This window comes from Giraffa tippelskirchi, chromosome 12, assembly GCF_054371585.1.
Source record: "Giraffa tippelskirchi isolate mGirTip1 chromosome 12, T2T-mGirTip1v1.2.pri, whole genome shotgun sequence".
In the NCBI taxonomy this organism is placed as follows: domain Eukaryota; kingdom Metazoa; phylum Chordata; class Mammalia; order Artiodactyla; family Giraffidae; genus Giraffa; species Giraffa tippelskirchi.
Genome location: NC_137286.1, coordinates 99,427,516 through 99,452,601, shown reverse-complemented (window position 1 = coordinate 99,452,601; position 25,086 = coordinate 99,427,516). Strand labels below are relative to the sequence as shown.

Here is a 25,086-nt window from a genome sequence, read left to right as displayed (position 1 = left end):
CTAGAAATATATAACAATTTGTGTAGTTTTCCGGAAAAGTCAAGAAAGCCTTAAGAGGCAGAGAAAGCATTGACAGCTGCGGGTCTTGCAGCGGCGGCGTGCCCGTGTGGCTGCGTGCGCGCGCGACGGGCGGGGCGGGGCGAAGCGGCGGCGGGGACGCGCTCCAGGAGGGGCCGGGGGGCGGGGCGGGGGGGGAGGCGGGCGGGCCGGCGGGGACGCGCTCGCGCGCGCGGGGCCGTCCGGTCGGTAGGGGGCGCTGCTCACCAACGCGGCGCTCTGCCTGCCCCCGGGTGCTGTCCGCGGCGGTTCGATTGGAGCAGCCGCCGAAGAGCGCTTGGCGCCATTTTGAAGCGGAGAGGAGGAGGAACGGCCGGGCTGGCTGCGGAAGGGGAGGGGGGAGGAGGCGATTGGATGCGGCGGCGGCGGCGGCGGATCCCGGAGAGCGGCGGAGAGGAGTAGCGAGTCGGACACCCGGAGGTAGGAAACAGTTCAGTTAACGGGAAGAGAAAACGTCTCTCCTCTCCGGTAGCCGCGCTCCATTTTTTTCAGCGCCCGCCGCCGCGGCTGTGTCTTGGCGGGGCTCAAAGCGGCGCCCGCCTGGCAGCCGCAACTCGCCTCCCGGCATCGGGGGCTGCAGCCGCCGGCTGCCCAGTGGCGGCGGCGGCGCCGGGAGGAGCGGGCCGCGGGCCGGGGGCGTGGGCCGGGGCTGCGCGGTGGGGGTGGGGAGGGCCCCGGGGCGGGCGCGCTCCCTCCACGCCGCGGGCTCCAGCCGCCGCCGACTGGAAATTAAACTTGCCGCCCTGGCCGGGCCGGGGCGCCCGCGGCGGCGAGGGCGGCGGGACGGCGGGGCGGCGACCTTGCGCGCGGCCGGGGGTCCGCGCCGGCCGCCCGCGCCCCGCCGCCTCCCCTCCCCTCCCCCCCGCGCCCGGCCGGCCGGCGGGCGGGCGGCTGTTTCCCGGGCGGCAGGCGGGCGGCGCGGCGCTCCTGTTGAATCCTCCTCGGGCGGGCGGGTTTTTCATCCCCCCCTTCCGGGCGAGGGGCGGGGAGCGCGGGTCCCAGCTGGACCCCGAGCGCCGTGCGGGCCTCGGCGCCCTCGACCCTGCGCCGCGCAGCTCCTCTGTTCCGGGCGGCGACCGCAGGCCGACCGAGTGACATTTTCGTACAGTTACTTGCCGGCGTCCGGAGATACAAAGCGCGCTCGCCGCGCCTCCCGCAGCTGGTGCAGGGGGCTCCCGAGGACCCGGTTTGAGACGGAGTGCTTCCCCGGGGGTAGGTTTCCTTTAGGAAGCCTCCGAGTCGAAATGACCTGTGCCTACCGTGTGTGGCTGTAGGAGTTGACGTTCGTGCCGTCTCTTGTCTGGGTGACAACGTGAAAAGTTTCTGATCGGGAGAAGGATCTGGTGTGTGGCTCTCTGGCTGTTGGCTGCCTTTTGGTATTTGCGTTAAAGCTGCGTTCAGCAGCGGTCCAGTTATTCGAGGCAAATGAATCGGAAGCCTGAATCCCGGCACCTCCTCGTCTTCAGAGTTGCCTCTTCCTGCGTTCCATTTGTGGCCGGTGTAAACTCGGGGTAGGCTTTGGAAGAGCAGGTCCCTATCCAGTTAACACACGTTTTAGGCATCTTAGCCAAACCCCCATGGGGTTTGCTCAGTTTGGAGAACGTTCCTTGAACGCTCTTCTCACATTTATGTTATGGAATGATGGATGGGCGGTTCTGTCCTGAACGACCCTATAAACCCTGCTTAGTAAACCGTTTCGGAAACTTTGGATGTAGCCTTCAATTTAGAAGGTTAGTCTGCGTTCTTGAGTGAGTTGGGGGTCTTCCGTTGTCTTCCTAATAACCTTTAAAAGTTCAAGTGTGTTTATATATGAGACAAGCTGTAAATAGTCATAATTATTTAAAACTTGAATGGCAGTGTAATCATTGTTCTCAACACATGTAGGTGAAGTTCCAAGATAGAGCATTTTCCATACTCACTTATATAGTAGTCAAATAAAATGGTTAAAAACATAAAAATGGCATTAAGTGAAAAAGGGGGGGAGGCTAGAAAGGACACTTAATTTAGGCTGTACGTATGTCAGAGATGTTAGCAGTTTCAGGGACAATAAAGTGAGCATTCTTACGATGTATGCAGGTCAGTCTGTGGAACAGTTTATTTGGTATCGTCTGGTGATAGCAGAAAACCTAGTTAAAATTTATAGTGATTTATAGGTGAAAGTTTCAACATAGAACTTTTTATGTTGAGGTAGATTTATTGTGAAAAACTTAATTAAAGATATCCCCTTAAATTAGAGCATTATTTTTTCAAAATTTTACAAATGTATGTGGAAGAGTGCACTTTAGACATTTTTTGATTACTGAAGTAGTTGTTGTTGTTGTTTTGCCTATTTTGATCGTTAAAAAAATTATCCTCAGGGTTTTACTTAAACATGTATTTTAAATGACAAGGTAGTGTTTGCAGATTCTTTACCATTTGAGCCACCAGGGAAGCCTAGTGTTTGTATTGGTCTTTGTTTTTTCTTAAAGAATTTTTGTGCCCTTTCTTTTTTTGTTGTTGTTGCCCTTTCTTACTTTCTCCTTTTTTTGTTGAGGTTGATTCTGTTTGTATTAACTTGATTTTTTACAGCAGCTGTCACTTTCATTCTTGTCTGGTTATGCCTTTTTTCCGCCCAAGAATTAGAGGTAATGTGATGTTGATAGTCATTCATGTTGTCGTGGAATGTTTTTTACTAAGGTTATTTGACAAGCAATTCTACTGAGTTGGCTGTTGATAAAAGTTTTAATTTTTTAATTTATTTTAAAATTCTTTTTCATCTTCAACTGTCACAGAGAGTTACATTTTGAGGACCAGGCTTTGTCAATAATTCGTTAAGCCTAAAATAAAATGATAACTCTGTAATAGACAGGGCTTGTTCTGGTGAAGAGGGCTAAACTTTGTGCAGAGGGGAATATTTTGGGAGATTGTGTTCTTTCTGCTGCTGCTTCTTGAAGATGAGGATTGTCTTGTGTCTTCCTCGGTGCTACTTTTTTTTTGACCGTGTGTGCCTAGAATTAACAGGAGAGCTCACAGTGATTTGACTTGGTTGACAAGTACTGTGTATAATTTGTATTAAAAAAGAATAAATTTATATTTCCTTTGTTAGTGTTAGCAGACTATAAGGAAACTTAGATGATGTCCAACTCATCATATGCATGAGAAATTAAGTTCAGATTGTATTTCGATTGATTTATCCAAAGTCACAGTCGTATTCTTGTGATGGACAGCCCTTAGATCTCTTGGAGGCTTAGAAGCATCCACATGGTTGTATTGTTTTATTCAGGACTTAAGCAATATTTAAAATGATTGCCAGATAGCATATTATTCTCTGTTCCCTTCTCCCCTTTTCATTCATTCAACCAAGAAATAAAGTTTAGAGGTTAACCATCTGTTTGAGAGCCTGGTTTTAATAATTTGAATCCAGGATTCAGTCCACTTAGATTGTCTCAGAAGATAACCTCTTGCATGTCTCTTCTGTCTTCTGGAGTTGCTTGATCTTTTCATTGTGTTACAATGCTTGACAAGGCATTTATTTATTCTTAGTTAAACTTGTAAGCCGGAGTAACTTGGAAGTTCGTGTTGAACTTTATTTTGTTGTAAGATGTATGTATATATGAGTGTGTATTTTTTCACTTTTAAACTAAATTTGCTACACAAGTCATTTGTCACTTCCAATTACAGTAGGTGTTTGGAGAAAATTGTATTTGGTTTGAGTATTCCTGTTTGGGAATGTTAAAAAGTCCAAAAATACTTAGTCCAAAAATAAACCCAGTAATTTTTTTGAGAATGTACTTACTTGTTAAGCTTATTTAAGAAGCTGCCAAATTGTTCAAAATTCTGTCTCCTTGGAGTGTTGAGGTCAGCTCTTCCTCACACTACACTGTCATGAACCACCTGGTCATAATCATTTTTCCAATAGTTGAAAAAGGTTTTATAACCCTTTCTTACTAATTAGTTTGAATTAAGGATAAGTTTGCTTTGTTTCAATTGGTAGGGGTAATAATACTCAGTGAGAAAAACATGAAGATTAAGCTCAGATTAGTTAAATTTAGTTGTTTAAAAAAATAAATTTTATAGCCATTACTCTGAGATATTTAAAAATATACGTTATAGTTATACGTATATTAAAAATATACGTTATAGTTACATGCCCTATAGTTACAATAGGGTGGCTCAGCGGTGAAGAATCCTCCTGCCAATGCAGGAGATGCAGGTTTGACTCCTGGGTGGGAAAGATCCCTGGGAGGAGGAAATGGAAACCCACTCCAGTATTGCCTGGAAAATCCAATGGACAGAGGATCATAGCAGGCTACAGAACATAGGGTTGCAAAAAGTTGAACATGACTGAGCACATCACTAGTAAGCAATTATTAGAATACTTGGTTTAGCAGTGTAAAGTTTGCAAGTCAGCTAAGAGGAGTGGAGGAAAGACTGGTAAGCAGGAAGCTAATATGAGGCATTGTTAAAGGTCCATGATCTAGAAGTACTCCACTGACTTGCCTCTCTTTGACAGAGAGTGCTCTGACCTGATTCACTTTAATGAACAAATATTAAATTAAGCTTCATGTATCCATAGTACCAGGGATGATGCAACCAACAAGACTGAGACTCTGTTCTGTAGAAGTTTAGGGTGATGGTTGGCTGCTTGCACCAAGGCCGTGAGAGCTGAGGAGAACCAGAGTAGGACCCCTGCTGTTAAGTGATTCTGTGAGCGGCAGGCTCTCCTCCCTCTTCAGTGACAGCTGAAGTTGCTCTTCTTTATGTGGGAGAGTGGAGGAGGGGACATTATAACCACAAGCAGTTGTCTCTCTCTAGGAGGGAATGGTTACGGGGCCCACAAGGACACAAGTTTGTGGTTCCCTGGGCAGGGTAGGGATTCTTTTTCATCTCTCAGGTTGTTGTAGAGAAGTAAGTGAAGAGATTTTAAAGAAAGTCCCAGATACTTATCCAAAATGTATTTACAAAATACATCCCTAAGTAGTTGAAATTCCATCAGGCAATTTCAATTAGCCTTCAGATATTGGGATGGGAGTTGGGTGTGTGTGTGGAGAGTTGGTAGTGAGAGTAATTGTTAAGGTTGAGAAGGAAGGAAGAGGTACTTTAAAGAATCGTGTATTTTAAGTTAAAAGTTATACATGTATATGATAAAGTCTTATGGTACAGAAAGGTAGAAATAAAAGCTACAGCTTCCCCCTAAAAGGTAATCCATTGTTAGCAGTTTTCAGAAAGTTTACTTTTCAAAATATTGATACAGAAAAGTATTATACCTTACTTGTTGTTTACTTTTTTCTGTAGTTAATATCACATAGCTCTTCTCATATTGGCACATATAGATCAACATAATTTAAAAATAGAGTATTATATGCATGTATTACTATATTCTGACTTTTTTTGAGTGGTATTTAGGATGTAACTGTTTATACAAACCAACAGTATATGACTATTCCTGTTGCATGTTTGCTTTATTAAGCTTTATATTTTTTTTGCTGATTTAATTTGAGAGGTTTGTACCTTGTTTTTAAAAGGGCTTCTCTGATGGCTCAGTGGGTAAAGAATCCACCTCCAATGCAGGAGACAAGACACAGGAGATGTGGGTTAGATCCCTGGGTGGGGAAGATCTCCTGGAATAGGAAATGGCACCCCACTCCAGTATTCTTGCCTGAAAAATCATTAGGACAAAGGAGCCCAGCAGGCTGTAGTCCAAAGGGTTGCAAAGAGTTGGACACAGCTGAGCAGCTCTGCATGCCCGAACCTTGTTTTGGGTTTGCATTTTGTTGATTATGAGGAGGGTAATAAAATTCGTATGCTTATTGGGCAGAGGTTACTTGCAGCACATACTTTAGATTGAGTAGGTTAGTTATCTGGGTGCCCCCCTTTCCCCATAAAATGGTTTGAGGGAGATGGAACTTGCCGAGAGGAATAAGATTTCGGAACCCATGAGGAATAATGCCCTGAATGGAGAGGCTACAGTGTTAGGTCTGAACGGTAACCAAAGGTTAACATGAGGTTATCGAGAACCCTTAACTTGGTCTTAACAGAACATTATATAAAGGCAGGAACGGAGGTTTGAGAGTCAAGGCAAGTAAATTTTATATAGGGTCAGCTCTGTCTCCTGCTGTTTGCTTGTTCTGTCTCACCACTCACCCCTCTTGCCCCAACTGTCATTTCATTTTTTATTTATACTGTCATTTGATTTGTTCCTCTTCCCTGGTGGGGGTGGCAACCTTGACTTTGATAGTTCAGTTCCTCCAGAGATGAGGGACAGTTTTTCTATAAGGGAAACTGATTTTCCTTCAAACAGTCAAAGGGAACAGTTCTCATTTCTAACATCCTTTAGATCTATTTTGTGATCTTCAGTAGTACCTCTTTGTAGTTGATATTCTGCTAGTGTCAGGGGCCTTACGTGCTGAACTGCAGAAACCTGGGATGTTGGCATGAATACCTGAGCTTTGTTCCCATTTAATCCCTACATGCTGTCCCCACCCCAGCTTTACTTTTTTTTTTTTTTAATGAAATAAGTTTTTTCTTAGGCTTAGGAGGCAATTGGTTTAAAAGACTCTTGTCTCTTAACCCCCTACCCCTCCTCACTCTCCCCAAAGGTGACATGTCGAGATGATGTTAATTACCTTGATCTTTTCACAATGGATACATATATCAAAAGATCAAGCCATATACCTTAAGTATCTACATTTTTATATGTCAAAGATGTCTCAGTAAAGTTTAAAAAAGTGTTATTATCTATCTTCAGTTATTATATACACTCATTATCTTAGAGCTTCCCTGGTGGCTCAGACGGTGAAGACTCTGCCTGCAGGACAGGAGACGTGGGTTCCATTCCTGGATCAGGAAGATCCCATGGAGAAGGGAATGGCTTACCCACTCCAGTATTCTTGTCTGGAGAATTCCATGGGCAGAGGAGCCTGGTGGGCTACGGGGGTCACAGAGATGAGCACAACTGATCAAATGGATGGCCCTTTTTCATTTGTACCCTTAGTCTAGGCTCTCAAACCGGGTTGATTTTGAACACCCTTTCCCTCCCCGGCCTCTCCCCTCAGGACCTTTGGCAATGCCTGGAGACATTTTGGTTGTCCCAGCTGGAGGGTGGAAGGAGGGGGAGAGTGGTGCTACTGGTATCTAGTGAAGAGAGATAAGGGTGTTGCTAAACATCCCACAGTGAGTAGGGCAGCCTTCCACAACAGAAAATGATCTGGTCCTAAATGTGTCTATTGCCAAGAAACCCTGGTTTTGGCAGAACTAGTCCAGGAAACCCCCAGTTCAGGAGAATTAGGCCTGCCCACCAGCTTTGATGATAGCAGTCAAGCAGTAGTAATGTTTCGTGTAGTCTTAGGCTCAGAATGGAAAGTTTTGAACTAATAGCTCTTGAGTACTTTTTTCCCCTCCTCTGTCTCTTTGGTCCCTTTCTTTTCAGCTTTTTGCTTTTCATTCTCCTCTACTTTTATGGTGTAACATAGTTAGGTCAGGGCTTTGCGGTTTGGAAGGTCACTAGCGTTGAACAGAAATCGGAATATATTTAGCCATTTGATATGATGCTTGAGGAGTGAAGTAAGTCCCTTGCTAAGGAGAGCTGAAGAGCATGGCGGTTAAGCATATAGACAAGAGTTAAGACTGGTTTTTATCCTGCCTCCATCACTAGCTAGCTGTGTCACTGTGGACAAATTACCTAATCTCACCAAGCCTCAGTTTCTTAATCTGTAAAGTGGGAATAATAGCAGATATCTCATTTTAAAAGCAGCTTTATTGAGATGTAATTCACATTCTGTACAGTTCACCTGATGGAAGTGTGCAGTTTGTTTTTTCCTAATATGTTTGCAGGTGCAACCATTGTCATGATTTGCTCTTTGACCTTTATAAGAGAAACCCTGAATCCATTAGCAGTCAATTCCTGTCACCCCTTTTCTCATCAGTTTTTGGTATAAATCAGGCCAAATGCTTACCCTGGTGATTAATATGTAAGTACGTAATTAAAAAACTATTATAACTTGGGGCAGAGAGACCATTTGTGGCAAGACCATTTGTTTCACTTTAGAGAAGGTAAAGATGGATAATTTTTGTTGAATGGATATTTACATGCTCTACTATCCAAGGAAATTGTTTTCGGATATAAAGATGAAAGATATTCCTTCATTTAAAAGATCTTTATTTAAGTAAGAAGAAAGAGACATATTTTAAAATACTAGTTATACCAGTTATAATTGTAAGACAGTTATAAAATGAGGTAAAATAAGTGCTTTCAGGAAGGTGTAAAAATTATTGAAATTGGAAATTTGATAAAGGGAGATTAATTAGGTTGAGAGTGCAGGAACCATGAAAAACTTCTCAAAGTAGAGACCATTCTGGCCAAGTCTTAGTTGATAAAATATGGGACTTTGGCTCTGTGAAGACCGCTCGAAGAATGCTGGTTTTTGAAATATTGGTAGTATCCTCATAAATTTTTTTTTTGCTGCCTCATGCTGCTGCCAAATGGTTGCCTCTGGTAGCTACACTTGCATTCTTTTTTAAAAAAATTACTTGCCTATTTTTTGCTTAGACTTGACGCTTGTGGGATCTTAGTTCCTGGACCAAGGATCGAACCTGGGCCCTCAGCAGTGAAAGCACTGAGTCCTAAGCACTGGAATTCCCACTGGGACTTCCCATCCCCACCCTTTTTTGATATTCCTAATCTGTTGTGAAGTTGGGAAATTATGTAAATACAAGAAATAAACAAGTGTTTAGTGAGAGCCTGGTGTCTGTGAGAGCAGGATGTGATTATGTGGCCTTATGCTGTCACTTTGAGTTAGTTGCCTTTTTAATTTTATTCTCCAGGTTAATTGCGTTTATAGAATAAATAGTTCCTCAGTAAATTAGGCTCATATAAAATGTTTTCTTTTTTTTTTCCCTTCCAAGGCTTCCGCTAACCTCTCTTTTCAGTTTCCTGTCCTCTTTTTCTCATGTACCATCAGACGCAACACCTCCAGTGCATGTCCCAGCTGAGCTGCACTGCTCTCTCCTTTAACATCTGGTTAACACAGGATATTTTTGTTTTTTTGAAAGTTGAATGACTAGATTTGTATCAAGTCAATAAACTGGGTGTTATCTTGACCCCTCCATCTCCTTTACTTCTCAAATCAAATTTGAGTTACCAAATCCTGTTGATTCTGATACAGTAGTTTCAAAGTCTTTTTTTTTTTAACACTATATAAGCAGTAATACTTCAAAAGTAAAAAAGCAAAAAGAGACTTACAATAAAAAGTCTCTTACCCATATCCTTCCTCATCTGTATATTTCCCAGACTCCTACGATAGTTTACTAATATTATTGATTTCTTATATCCTTCTGAGGATTTAAAAAAATACAGCCCTGTACAAATATATTTATCCCTCCCCATTCCTTCCCTTACCCCAACACACGTTTTACACTAATGTTGGAAACTTGAACTGCTTTGCCTTTTATTTTCTTCACTTAACACTACACCCTGGAGATCTTCAGTATTAGTATATAAAGTGCTGATATGTGTGCTCTCTCCCTCTCCACAGCTGCAGTGTTCATTTTATTTATGAACTATGATTTAACTAGCCCAGTGATGTATATAGTAAGATTGTTTCTAGTTTTTACTATTATAAAAATACTGCATGAGCAACCTTGTACACATATCATTTTGTACATATGCAGATGTGTCTGTAGATTAAGTTCCTAGAAGTGAAATTTCTGGGTGAAAGAATAAATGAGATACAATTTTGATAGATATTGTTGCCCTTCATAAGGGTTGAAACAATAATGTATGTGTGAGAACACTTGTTTTCCTATAGCCTTGTCATTACAGCATGCAATCCAGTTTTTTTGATTTTTGCCAGTATGATAGGTGAAAAATGATACCTCAGCGTAGTTTTCAGTTTTTACATTTCTTATGAGTGAAGTTGAGCATGCTTTCATTTGTTTGGGCCATTTTGATCTTCCTTTTTTTTTCCTCTGTGGACTGTCTGATCTGAATCTTTGGTCATTTTCCTGTCCATTTTGGGGATTCTTAAATGTCTCTTCAGTCCATGTGCCTTGGTTGGTTTTTTAAAAGGAAACAACTTGCTTGTTGCAGTTGTCCTCTGACAGATTGCTTCCATTTTTACTCCCTTCTAGGCTTTCTCTCATTCACACTGTTAGCAAAGTGATACTTCTAATTGCAAATTTGAAAGCATCATTCCCTTGCTTAAAACTGTTCAGTGGCTCTTTACTGGCTCCATAGACCAAGGGCCTTAGCGTTAGGATGGTACCTCATAGGTTCTCCAAACTCCCAGAACACTGAACTGCTCCTAGCTCCTTGTTGAGTTAGACCCTTTGTCTGTGTCTTTGCATAGGGTATTTCTCTGCTTATAATGGCCCGTTCCCGCTTGTCTACATGTCCATAGTTATGCTTTTCATCCTCCACCTAATGAAGAGGCTTTTCTGTTGCCTGACTCTTCTTTTCTTCTCTCAAGTCCCTATGTATATACTTATAATGGAAACCCTCACATTGTGTATTGTTATTGTGTATTTCTTTGCCCTAGATTGTTACCGTCTTGAGGGCATGAACTTACAGACTTATGGAACCTAGCACAGTGTTTGGCACATAGATGATGAGAAATGATTACCGAGTACCCGTTGATATATGTACACATACACTACGTGTAGACAACCCAGGACAAAGGAAAAAAAAGGAAAATTAATACTATGAACTCATTTATTTAAAAATTTAATTTTTTACATTGAGATATTTATTAAATACAATAAAATGTACAGACCTTAGCTGTTTTAGGTGTGACAGTTACAGTCATGTAAGGATAACTGAAGGATGATAAAGCATTCTCATCACCCCAGAAAGTTCACTGGTTGCCCTTTGTATTCAGTTTCCCTCTCCCCCAAACACTGATTTCTAACAATGTAGATATTTTGTTTGGTCTTCGTACAGCGTGTTCTTTTCTGGTATCTAGCTTCGTTTGTTTAACATATATTTCTAGACGCATCTGTGAGGCTGGGTGTGTCAGAGTCCTTTTTATTGCTGAGTAGTATGCCACTGGATGACTGTATCAAGCTCATTTTTTCTTCTGTTGATGGGTATTTGAGTTATTTCCAGTTTTTTTTTTAAGAATAAGGCCTATATGGATCTTCTTGCAAATGTGTTTTCATTTTTCTTGAGTCAGTACCTAGGATTGGAATTGTTGGTTTATAAGCAGGTGTGTGTTTTACTATGTAAGAAACTGCTACCTAGTTTGTCGGAATTTTCTCTTAAATACTCTTCACTGTGACTATGTTTTCTAGTTGCTCCACATCCTTTCCAGTACTTGAATAATCTTTTTTTTTTTTCATTCATTTTTGTTCATGCTGGGTCTTTGCTGATGCATGAAGACTTTTCTCTAATTGTGGCGAGTGGGGAATACTGTCTAGTTGTGGTGCACAGGCTCTTCGTTGCGGAGGCTTCTCTTGCTGTGGAGCACGTGCTGTAGTGCACACAGCCTTCAGCAGTTGTGGTGCATGGCTTAGTTGCTCCAGGGCATGTGGGGTCTTCCTGGATCAGGGATCAAACCTCTGTCTCCTGCATTGGCAGGCACATTCATTATCACTGAGCACCAGGGAAGCCCATGGTCATTCTTTTTAATTTTGGCCATTTAGTGGATGTGAAATGGTATTTTGTGGTTTTATTTTGGATTTCCTTGCTAGATAATGATGTTTCATATGGTTGACAATTGTCAGTAATTAGTGTATTTTCTTTTGTAGAATACCTCTTAAGTTTTTTGCACATTAAAAAAATTGATTGTCTTTCTATTATTGATGTGTAAGAATTCTTAGTATAGTCTTGATACAAGTTTTTTGTCGCATCAATGTCCTGGGAGTGTTTTCTCCCAGTTTGTAAGTTTGTCTTTTCCTTAACAGTGTATTTTGATAAGCTAAAGTTTTTAATTTTGATGAAGTTCAGTTCTTTTTCTTTAATAGATTTGTGTTCTAAGAAGCTTTTGTCTACTCAGAAATCATGAAAATAATATCCCTTATTTTAGAAATTTCATAGTCTTATGGGTGGGGCTGTGATCCATCTTGAACTAACTATTGTGTGTTGTGTGAAGTAGGGATTGAGGTTCATTTCAACACCATTGTTGGAAAATATTTTTTTGTTTTCCTACACTGAATTGCCGTTGTGCTTTTGTCTAGTATTGTTTGTACACACATGTGTAGATCTGTTTCTGGACTCAGTTTTGTTTCTTTGATCTCATTGTTTCTCCTATGCCAGTATTATTATTATCTCTGTTGCCTTAAGTCTTGAAATCAAATAGTGTGAATCCTCTAATATTGTTTGGCCATCTACTTCCTTTGTGTTTCTATATAAATTTTAAAATCAGTTTGTCAGTTTCTATGAATAAAAAAACAACAACCTTTTGGGATATTGATTGGGACTGTGTTGCTCTATAAATACATTTAGGGAGAAATGACCTATAACAATATTGAATTTGATAGTCAGCCTTTAACATGGTTTCTCTTGATCCCTGCCTCCTTGTATTTGCACCCTTTTGTAGTCACCTTGCACATGATTTTAGGGTTGGTCTGTGTAACCAATAGAATACGGTCAAAGTCCCTTCTGAAATTAGATTATAAAAGGCACAGTGGCTTGTGTATTGGTCACTTTCTCTCTCTCATTGCTTACTGTAGGAGAAACCAGCTACCATGTTGTAGAGAGGCCCACTGTCAAGCCTGTGAAGGATCTGAAATTTTACCCTACTTGCTAGTTAACAGGTTAGCCTGCTGCAGTTTCATGGATGCTGATAGAAGGCATAAGACTCTTGGGTCTGAGTCGGAAGACAGTTCATTGTCACAGCTACTGTATTACCTGAGTACTGTGAGCATTTTTACACCAGTTCCTCAATCTCCAGATCACACTTCATGTGAAGAAGATCAGATGACAACTGCACATGCAGTGCTTGCATTCAGAGGAATTCTGAAAATAGGGCGCCTGGACATTGTTTAATGCACAGTAAGCATGCCTGCTCTTTGCTCTGGAGGAAACTTTATTTTCCCAATCTGTTCACTTTATAAACATCTTTAGAAAGCCTAGAACAAAGGGCAGGGAGATCCTCAGCTGCAAGTTTGCAGAAATGTGAAAGACAAATGGAATATTGTCTCCCAACATCCTTGTGACAGAGGACTGAGGCTTTCTCTTGGAAGCAGATCCTCTGGCCTTCAGTTGAATGTAGACCCAACTATAGTTTGCAACCTCCTGAGAAACCCTTGAGCCAGACCCACCAGCTAAGCTGCTCCTGATTTTCTGACCCTTGGAAACTGTGTGAGAGAATAAATGTTTTCAGCTGCTAAAGTTTTGGAGTTTATTACACATCAGTGGCTAATTAATACAGTTGTTTAGCTCTCCTTTTATTGGGTCATCTTTTTTGATACGTATTGTAAACAAATTTTATATACATGTATGTATATATACAAGATCTCTACATCAGTGGAGTAAAGTAGGTTTTTCTATCTCAATATGTTATGGTAATACACTTACTATGTAATAGAATTTTGTTAATGTAACATTTTAATGATCTTCATAGAGATCTTGCGGTTATATTTATTCCTGAAGATTTTTCTTCTTGATGGTATTTTCTAAATTTTATTTTTTGCTGCTAGCATATAAAAATACAGTAGTTGTTTTAACAATTCCTGTGCGCATATACTTTGACCATGCTGAACTGCACTTAGTTCCAATTGCCTTTTTGTGGCTTCTTTAGGATTTTCTCTGCAAACATAATCACATCTGTGAATAGTAGGACAGTTTTACTCCCTTTTCTCCCATCTTTGTAAGCTTTTTATTTCTTTGCCTTACCTTATTGCTCTATCTAGCATTTTCAATTTAATGTTGAAGAGAAATAGTAATAATGGCCATTCTTGTCTTGTTCCACATCTTAAAGGGAAAGCATTATCTTTTAACATTAAATAGAATGTCAGCAGTGGTTTTTCTGTAGATTAAAAGAAATCACATTGAGGGTGTTACTTTCTATTTCCAGATTACTGATATTTTAATTTTTATAGATGGGTGTTGAATTTTGTCAGATGTTCCCCTTTTTCACATTTACTGAGATGACTTTATTCTGTTATTATGGTGAATTTCATTTAATTTTTTTTGAAAGTTAAACCAGTTTTGCATTCCTGAGTTAATCTTATTTGGTCGTAAATATATTGTCTTTTTATCTGTTTCTGAACTTGATCTGCTGATATTTTGTTAAGGATTTTGGTGTCTGTGTGCAGGAAGAATGTTGGTCTATGATTATCATTTTTTGTAATGCCTTTTGATATCATGTTTGGCCTTCTAAAAGAAGAAGTGCTTTCCTTTTGGTTTTCAGAAATAGTTTATATATGACTGCTGTTATTTCTTTAATGTTTGGTAACCATGTAAGCATGGAAGGGTTTTATGTTGTGTGGGGGGGAGATTTTTGTTAACAGATTTCATTTCTTTGGTAAATAATATGGTTACGTTGTTCAGTCACTCAGTCATGTCCAACTCTTTGTGACCCCATGAATTGCAGCAGACCTGGCTTCCCTGTCCTTCACCATCTCACGAAGCTTGCTCAAACTCATGTCCATTGAGTTGGGGATGCCATCCAACCATCTTGTCCTCTGTTGTCCTCTTCTCCTGCCTTCAGTCCTTCCCAGCATCAGGGTCTTTTCCATTGAGTCGGTTCTGGGAGCTTCAGCGTCAGCATCAGTTCTTCCAATGAATATTCAGGATTGATTTCTTTTAGGATTGATGGTTTGATCTCCTTGCTGTCCAAGGGACTCTCAAGAGTCTTCTCCAACACCACAGTTCGGCGGCATCAATTCTTTGGCGCTCAGCCTTCTTAATGGTCCATCTCTCACATCCATACATGACTACTGGTAAAAGCATATCTTTGACTAGACCAATCTTTGTCAGCAAAGTGATGTCTCTGCTTTTTAATGTGCTTTCTAAGTTTGTCATAACTCTTCTTCCAAGGAGCAAGTGTCTTTTAATTTCATGGCTGCAGTTACCATCTGCAGTGATTTTTGGAGTCCAAGAAAATAAAGTCTGTCACTGGTTTCCATTGTTTCCCCATCTATTTGTCATGAAGTAATGGGACTGGATGCCATGATCTTAGTTTTTTGAATGTTGACTTATATGGTTATTTGGATTTTCTGTCTTTTTTTTCCCACAGGCAGTATATCCGTCTCATTTAGGTTATCAACCCTATTGGCAGAAAGTTTTTAATTTTCCCTTGTAATCCTTTTAATTTCTGTAGGAGCTGTTGTGACCCCTTTTTAATGCTCTTTTTCCTTGGTCATTCTTGCTATGAGTTTAGCAATTTGATTTCTTTCCACAGCTTTTGGTTTCAATAATTTAATTGACTTTTGTGCCTGTCTTGATAGTTTCTTTCACTCTTATCTTCAGTAGGCTTAGTGTATTCTTTTAACTCCTGGCTCCTTAAACTAGAAATTTAGATATTTAATTTGGAAACTTAGACATTTAAATATGAGTTTCTTTTTAAATATAAGCACTTAAAAAGTTATAATTTCCACACATTTCTATATTTTCATTATCAGTTCAAAATATTTTCTGATTTCCTTGACTCATGAATTTTTTTAGAAGTGTGTTGCTTAATTTTAAAATATTTTAATTTTTCCTGAATAGCTTATTATAATTGATTTCTTTTTTTTGGCCCCACTGTGTGGCATATGGCATCTTACTTCCCTGACCAGGGATTGAACCCACACTCCCTGTAGTGGAAGTGTGGAGCCTTAACCACTGGACCACTGGGGAAGTCCCTATAATTGATCTTTTTTAATGTAATTTTGTTGTAATCACAGGTTAAATTCTGTAAGATTTCCATTTTTTGAAATGTGGACTTATTTTATGGTGTGGTATATGGTCTGATACAATTAAGTCAAGTTGGTAAATCGTAATCGTCTATATCTGAGGTCAGAAAATGTCCTGCAAAGGGCAGTATAGGAAATATTTTAGGGTTTATGAATTACACAGTTTCTGTTTTAACTACCCTGCCCTTGTAGTGCAAAAGCAGCTGTGGCAATATATAAATAAGTTTGTAATATGTAATGAGTGTGGCAGCGTTCTAATGAAACTTCCTTTACAAAGATGGGTAGAGGTCCTGCAGTTTGCTGCACCTGATTTATTGCCTATGAATTGCTTTATAACCATTTCAGTAGCTGCGAGACAGGTATTAGAATTAGCAAATATAACTGTGGATTTATTAATTTCTTCCTATAACTTTGTCAGCTTAATTTATTTATTTATTAATTTATTGACTTAATTGATTTATTCATACCAGTTCCCTTGTGTCTACTATTTATATTCACGGTGTATAATTTTTTATTATTATATGTTTAACCAGATTGTGTCTTTGTTTTTAAAAGTATGTTTCTCTTAGATAGCATATATTTAATGGATTTATTCATTTCTTTCCTTCCTTCCTCTTTCCCTCCCTTAATAGTAACCATATCTAATAATCTCTGCCTCTGAATGGAGGATTTGGTAACTTTACATTTAATGTTAAGTTAAAAGTCTTCCATATTACTCTGTTTTATCAGTTAGTCTCCTCTCTTCCTTCTCTTACTGCCCACAGTTCTTTCATGTTGATCAGATTTTTAAAAATAAATTGCCATTGGGCTTTTTAAGCTGTATTGCTTTGTATAAGTGGCTGCTGTAGGGATTCCAGTATTCATGATTAGCCTTTACAGTTCACTTACCATTAACATTATTCCACTTGATGTAAAATGAAAGAACCTTAAAAAACATAATTGCATTTAACGTTTGTACTATTGGTATGTTAACTTTTGCTTCCACACAGTGCTATTTTTGCTTTAGTCATTTGCCTTTTTTTAGGGAGAGAAACGAGAGTCTTTTTAATTACATAATTACTTTGGATTTTCTTTATATGTATAGATCTAAGTTTCATTTGAAGTCATTTCCCTTCAACTTGAAGAATTTCCTTTTAACACTGCATAATGTTTAGGTCTAGTGATTAAAGTCTTCAGCTTATGTATGTTCACATACACACACTCAGAGTAGATATATGTGCATTTATTCAGAGTAAATATATTACTCTTACATTTTTATGATTATAATTTATAATTGTATTACTCTTAGTAAATGTATGTATATATATATATTTACTCTTATTTTTCAAGAATATTTTTGCTGGATATAGATTCTGGGTTGACAGTCTATAATTGCTTTAAAGATCCTTTTTAATTGTCTTCTGGTATCCATTGTATCTTTAATTTTCGACAATTTGATATTTTTTTCTTTCGTTATTCTGCTTAGAGTTGAGCTCATTGGATTTGCAAATTGATTTTTTCACCAGTTTTTTGACCATTATTTAAAATGATTTTTCTGCCTCATTCTCTCTTCTCTTTGATATTTTTGATCTTTTGCTTAAAAGTACTATGGGGGGCTGCCCTGCTGGCTCAGTGGTAAAGAATCTTCCTTCCAATGCAGGGGACACAGGTTTGATCCCTGATTGAGGAACATCCCACATACCTCGGGTCAGCTCAGTCCGTGCACCATGACTGCTGAGCCTGTGGTCTAGAGCCCAGGAGCCACAACTAGTGAGCTCACTCACTGCAACTACTAAAGCCCTTGTGCCCTAGAGCTCGTGCTTGGCAATAAGAGAAGCCACCACAATGAGAAGACTGCGTATCGCGACTAGAGAGTAGCCCTCACAGCAATGAAGACCCAGCACAGACAAAAATAAATGAAGTAAAATTATTAAAAAAAAAAAATGTACTATAGGTCTGTGAGTCTGTCTTGTTTTTGATTTTTTTTTTCAGTCTTTTCCCCTCAGTTCTTCCGGTTGAGTGATTTATACAGGTTTGTCTTCAAAGTTACTAATTCTTTTTTATTTTGCTTCTAATATACTGTCCAGCCCATTCCCCACCCCCATATATTTATAAATACTTTCCAATTTCATTAAGATGTAATTGACAAATAATATTGGATAAGTATAAGATATATAGCATGATGACATATGTATATATTGTTAAGTCATTACCATAGTTTGGTGGGTTAACACATCTGTTCATCTTACATAGTTAACATTATTTTGTATGTGTGGTGAGAATATTTAAGATTTACTCTCAGCAGCTTTCAAGCACACAATACAACATTGTTAACTGTAGTCACCATTCTGTATATTAGAGCCCCAGAACATATTTATCTTGTAACTGAAAGTTTGTACTCTGACAAAAATCTCTCCATTTCTTCTCACTCCCCCTCAGCCCCTGTCAACTCTGTTTATATGAGTTCGAATTTTTAGATTCCATGTAAAAGTGAGATCACTCAGTATTTATTTTTCTGTCTGATTTATTTCACTTAACATAAAATGTCCATAAAGTTCATCTCTGTTGTTCAAAATGATAAAATCTCCTTTTTTGTGGCTCATGTTCTCTTGAATATATACACTACATCTTGATTCATTCATCCACTGATGGATATTTAGGTTATTTCCATGCCTTGGATATTGTGAATAATTTTGCAGTGATCACAGGGATGCAGATATCTCTAAACCCACTTTAAAATAATGTACATTTCAGTTCAAGTATTTCATTTTTTAAAAAATATCTACTTTTGGCTGTGCTTGGGTCTTTGTTCCTGCACTTGGACTTTCTCTAGTTGCATCGAGTGGGGGCCACCCTCTAGTTGTGGTACACGGGCTTCTTGCTGTGGAGCACAGGCTCTAGGACGCGTGGGCTTCAGAAGTTGTGGTACCCGGGCTCAGTATTGCTGCCTGTGGGCTCTAGAGCACAGGCTCAGTAGATGTGGTACACAGGCTTAGTTGCTCCTTGGCAGGTGCAATCTTCCCAGACCAGGGCTTGAACCTGTGTCGCCTGCATTGGCAGGTGGATTCTTTACCTCTGAGCCACCCGAGAAGCCTCAAGTACTTCATTTTTTAATTATTTACATTTATATATTGAGATTCTCTATTGTGACCATGCTTTCCATTTAGTCTTTGAACAAATTTATTGCAGCTTAAAGTCTTTGCTTGTTAATCCTTTCCTCTAAATTGTTTCTTTTTTTTTTTCTAATTTATTGCTTTTTTTCCGTCCTTGATAGTAGGTCACATTTCCCTGGTACATTTCATGTCTAGGAAGTTTTGATTGTAGAGTGGACATTGTGGATGATTTATCTCTAAATTCTCTTTTCTTCTGATGAGTGTAGTTAAATAACTGGTCGATCACTTGGAGCTTGTGCAGGCTTGGTCTTATACTAAGATGGGTCTGTAGAACACCTGAGGTATTTTTTAAGCCCTGATAACTTGGCCAGGTTCATGTCTCCTCTGCAGTGGGAGCAGCTGAGATCGTGCTGCCCAGCTCTTTTAGCTTTCCACTAGTTTCCATTGGGCTCCTTAGAGTCTTCTATGAGCATACTCAGCTCAGGGGTCAGTGAGGAATTGCAAGGAGTTTATATTAGTTTTTGAGGTTTCTTCGTCTGTGATTCACTTGTTTTCTGAATTTGCCCTCTGAATTTTTAACCACTCTGTGGCCATGACATTAATAAACCTGCAGCTTTTTACTTGAGTTCTAGTAGTCTTGTGCTGTTGTAGACTGGGAGTACCCTCAGGGAAACAGCTGTGTAACTTGGAACCTCTTCCAATGTACTTCCCTTCTTTCAGTGATCAAGTTTCCAATTTCTTCCTACTCTGGATGCTTTCTTCTGCCTCCAAGTCATTTTTAAAAGTATTTTACCCAGAGTTATTTTTGTGTGTGTGTGTTTTTTTTTAATAATTGTTATATGAGGAAGGGTTAATGAGTTGATAAAAGCTATTAGAATTCTTCAGACTCAATTTCATTCATTTCACACTGGCCTGAAGCACAGTTGCTGACTTAACACACACCTTGTTTTAGGCCTGTGTGTTTTTAGAATAAGATAGAGACTCATTGTTTCTTCAATTACATCATGTATTTGGATTAAGTAGGTAATTATTTAATGAAAAGCCTGGAGCTGAACAATGTTTGCAAAGACTTGTGAAAGGGACAGCCATGCTTCTGCTGTTTCTTTTCCCCTTCCTTAGCACCAGCCTCTGATAGCAGTGGAACCCGGGACTAAGTGCTATTGGAAGAAAACGTTGTTTTTAGTTGTCTTTGACTTTTATTTTTCTTGGTATTTATGAAAAAAGTACTAAAATGTGTTGACCTCTCTGCTGCCCAAGGGACTCTCAAGAGTCTTCTCCAGCACCACAGTTCAAAAACATCAATTCTTCTGCCCTAGCCTTCTTTATCGGAGAAGACAATGGCACCCCACTCCAGTCCTCTTGCCTGGAAAATCCCATGGACGGAGGAGCCTGGTAGGCTACAGTCCATGGGGTCGCTAAGGGTCCGACACGACTGAGCGACTTCACTTTCACTTTTACCTTTCATGCATTGGAGAAGGAAATGGCAACCCACTCCAGTGTTCTTGCCTGGAGAGTCCCAGGGACGAGGGAGCCTGGTGGGCTGCCGTCTATGGGGTCGCACCGAGTCGGACACGACTGAAGTGACTTAGCAGCAGCAGCCTTCTTTATGGTTCAACTCTCACATTCGTACATGACTACTGAAAAAAACGTGGCTTTGACTATATAGGCCTTTGTTGGAAAACTGATGTCTCTGCTTTTAAAATATGCTGTCTAGGTTTGTCATAGCTTTTCTTCCAAGGAGCAAGTGTCTTTCAATTTCATGGCTGCAGTCACCATCCATAGTGATTTTGGAGCCCAAGAAAATAAAATCTATAACTGTTTTCTACTTTTCCCCCATCTGTGTGTGGTGGAATGCTGGGACCGGATGCCATGATTTTCGTTTTTTGAATGTTTCCCAGTTGTAGGAACTGGTTATATACACCTGAATCTGATACTGGGCTTGATGTCAGAAGGGCTAGTAATTGGGAACAGAACATGGACATGGAGTGATGGACAGTGAGGTATACTGGAACTACAAAGTAGTTTCGGAACTTACAGAAATGAGTTGAAACCTATGAGCCCAAACTTGAACCTTCATGGCTCTCACTGCTTCCATACCTGTAACCTTGATGATGTAGGTATCCTACAGTAGGTGTGACACACCTAACTATGCAGCTGCACAAAAGCCTGCCTCCATATAATTTGGAAAAGCAAAGATGGGGATCTGACAGAAGCTGGGAAAACTGTAGGCCCAGTTGCTCCCCTATGCCAGTGAAGGTGAGCCCAGAGATCCTTGACAGTGTGTGAGGGCTGCCATAACATCTGAACTTACTTTAGCATTCCAAACCTGGTGGCTGCTTCTCTTTTGTCTTCTGTATCTTGTGGGGATTGATTTTTTTTTTAAGCCAACTCTAACCCAGAACCCAGGGTGTATATTGTCACCCTGCTTTTTTAACTTAATATGCAGAGTACATCATGTGAAATGCTGGGCTGGATGATGCACAGGCTGGAATCAAGATTGCTGGAAGAAATATCAATAACCTCAGATATGCAGATGACACCACCCTTATGGCAGAAAGCGAAGAAGAATTAAAGAGCCTCTTGATGAGAGTAAAAGAGGAAAGTGAAAAAGATGTCTTAAAACTCAGCATTCAGAAAACTAAGATCATGGCATCTGGTCCCATCACTTCATGGCAAATAGATGGGGAAACAATGGAAACAGCGACAGACTATTTCTTTGGGCTCCAAAATCACTGCAGGTGGTGACTGCAGCCATGAAATTAAAAGGAAGAAAAGTTACGACCAACCTAGGCATATTAAGAAGCACAGACATTACTTTGCCAACAAAGGTCCATCTAGTCAAAGCTATGGTTTTTCCAGTAGTCATGTATGATTGTGAGAGTTGGACTATAAAGAAAGCTAAGCGCCAAAGAATTGATACTTTTGAACTGTGCTTGTTGGAGAAGACTCTTGAGGGTCCCTTCAAATGCAAGGATATCAAACCAGTCAATCCTAAAGGAAATCAGTCCTGAATATTCATTGGAAGGACTGATGCTGAAGCTGAAACTCCCAACACTTTGGGCACCTAATGTGAAGAACTGACTCACTGGAAAAGACTCGGATGCTGGGAAAGATTGGGAGCAGGAGGAGAAGGGGACGACAGAGGATGAGATGGTTGAATGGCATCATCGACTCAGTGGACATGGGTTTGGGTGGACTCCGGGAGTTGGTGATGGACAGGGTGACCTGGCATGCTGCGGTTCATGGGGTCGCGAAGAGTCGGACACGACTGAGCGACTGAAGTGACTGACTGCTACTGCTAAGTCGCTTGAGTCGTGTCCGACTCTGTGCGACCCCATAGACGGCAGCCCACCAGACTCCTTCGTCTCTGGGATTCTCCAGGCAAGAATATTGGAGTGGGTTGCCATTTCCTTCTCCAGTGCATTAAAGTGAAAAGTGAAAGTGAAGTCGCTCAGTTGTGTCTGACTCTTCGCGACCCCATGGCTGCAGCCTACCAGGCTCCTCCATCCATGAGGTTTCCCAAGCAAGAGTACTAGAGTGGGTTGCCATTTCCTTCTCCAAAAATTAATGAGTTTTATAAATAATTTAAAATTAAAATTAATTAATTTTATAAATTAATTTTAAAGAATATAGAACAGTGAACATAAATGAAAATAGTACAGTAGCATTGTGTGTCATATCTACTCTGAAACTGGAAATTATAATAGTGTAGTGATTAGGAGGGTGAGCCTGGAGTCAGACTACCTGGCTTTAAATTTCAGCCCTCCTCAGTTCAGTTCAGTCTCTCAGTCGTGTCCGACTCTTTGCGATCCCATGGACTGCAGCACACCAGGCCTCCCTGTCCATCACCAACTCCTGGAGTCTACCCAAACTCAAGTCCGTTGAGTTGATGATGCTATCCAGCCATCTCATTCTCTGTCATCCCCTTCTCCTCCTGCTTTCAATCTTTCCCAGCATCAGGGTCTTTTCCAGTGAGTCAGTTCTCCACATCAGGTGGCCAAAGGATTGGAGTTTCAGCTTCAACATCAGTCCTTCCAATGAACACCCAGGACTGATCTCCTTTAGGATGGACTGGTTGGATCACCTTGCAGTCCAAGGGACTCTCAAGAGTCTTCTCCAACACCACCGTTCAAAAGCATCAATTCTTCGGCGCTCAGCTTTCTTTATAGTCCAACTTTCACATCCATACATGACCACTGGAAAAACCATAGCCTTGAGTAGGTGGACCTTTGTTGACAAAGTAATGTTTCTGCTTTTTAATATGCTGTCTAGGTTGGTTATAACTTTCCTTCCAAGGGGTAAGTGTTTCTTAATTTCATGGCTACAGTCATGGTTACCCTAAATTTCAGTTGACTATTGCTCTGTAGCAATCCCACCCCCACCCTCCAATGTCAGTGGCTTAAAATGAGTGCATGTTGTTACTCATGAATCTGTAGGTCACATGGATGGTTCCAATCATCTGGGCTAGATTTGGCTCGTTTCAGTTGAGTTGATGTCATCTAGGATAGAGAGGAAACAAATAGAGCTCACCCTGGGAACTGGCACAACATCACTTCTGCCATGTTCTGTTGGTTCAAGTCAACTTGTGAGGCCAGATAAGATTCAGGATATGGGGAAATCAGCTCTACCTCTTGATGGGCGGAGCTGCATTATCACATTGCCAGGAGTTGGATCTAGGAGGGGTGGAGAATTGGAGCCATTTTGTAGTCATTTTACCATACACATGATCATGCACAAGTCTCTTCATCTCTTTGAATCTGTTTGCTAACCTGTAAAAATGGCTAGGAGAGTAATGATTCTTTTTGAGACTGTTTTGAAGATAAGATAAAATAATCTGTGTGAAGTGTCTTTGGTTGTGTCTTGATGTCTGCCAGTATGTGCTCAGTATATGTTTATTATTATTGCTTGGTAGTAAGTGAAAGTGAAAATCGCTCAGTTGTGTTTGACTCTTTGCAATCCCCATGGACTGTACCCTGGCAGGCTCCTCTGTCTGTGGAGTTCTCCAGGCAAGAATACTGGAGTAGGTGGCTGTTCCCTTCTCCAGGGGATCTTCCCAACCCAGGGATTGAACCCAGATCTCCCACATTGCAGTTAGATTGTTTACTATCTGAACTGCCAGGCAAGTCATGAAAGGTAATAATTAGGTGTGTTATATTTATGACTTAAAATACTTATAATAATCTTATGATGCTATCATTATTTCCTTCTTATAGCTGAGGAGACAGACTGGATTGCTTAAGTTACGAATATGCCAAGGTTGGTGGTAGACCCAACATTTGAACCAATGTGTTTTTTTGTTTTTGCCCTGAAAGTCTAATACTTGACTTTGAGAGCCAGTACAGTGGTAAAACATGTGGCCCCTGGAGCTTTGTCAGTCCTTGTCCCGCACCTTACCGGCCTTTCAGCCTTGGGCAAATTACTTAACCTCTTATGCCTCACTTTCTAAGAAAGGAGATTGCATACCTCGGTCACATGGTTGCTGGTGAGGATTAAATGAATTAATAGATGTTAAGTGTTTAGAACTATGAGCTCAGGCTAGGTAGGTATGAAGTATGTTGTTATTCCTCTTCCTCTTTATTATTACACACTGCTGTGTTTAGGCTGAAACTGTAAAAACTTTTCAGTTGAAAAGATTAAATGAGACTGAAATTATCACCCTTTTCTTTTTAGAGCCATCTAATTTTTTCATGAAGTAGTATTGACCTTTATGGTTAGTATCCTTAATACACTTATTATGGATTTTCCTGGTGTGAATTGGTTATATAGGAATGGTTTAATTTGAGGACAAACTATTCCACAGTATTTTGTCTTTTTTTTTTCCCCCTTTTCCATTCTGAGCTTTTCTTGCACAATGTCATTTATTTCTATGGTTTCTGTTCAATGTTAGTTACCCTCAAATCAACATCTGAAGTTTGACCTCACTCCTGATTTTCATTCCTTAATTAGTTTTTCTTCTCTCTCCAGTTAGTTATTAAAATTATGGTTTTTTCACATTGTCTCCTCTCCTTTATGCTTATTGCTTCTGGTTTAGTGCAGATCCTTCTATTTTTTTTTGTTTGTTTGTTTCTTTTCTTTTTTTAAAATCTGACCTTATTGTTACTCTGAGAACATCTTAGTTTTGTTT

At 40.2% G+C, this 25,086-nt stretch overlaps 1 protein-coding gene across 9 annotated transcripts in view; it reads left to right on the top strand.

Annotated features, from left to right (window-relative positions):
• The first annotated feature begins 339 nt into the window (after positions 1-339).
• Positions 340-25,086, top strand: part of PDS5B (PDS5 cohesin associated factor B) — a 173,471-nt gene continuing 148,724 nt past the window's right edge. For 6 of the 9 annotated variants that reach the window (XR_014071060.1, XM_081549214.1, XM_081549212.1 and 3 more), the window contains exon 1: positions 340-477. The gene's annotated coding sequence lies outside the window, so the exon portion shown is untranslated. Of the gene's footprint in view, positions 478-893; positions 1,270-25,086 lie in introns of those variants that run through there. The other 3 variants (XM_081549213.1, XM_081549211.1, XM_081549208.1) reach the window with 1 other exon arrangement.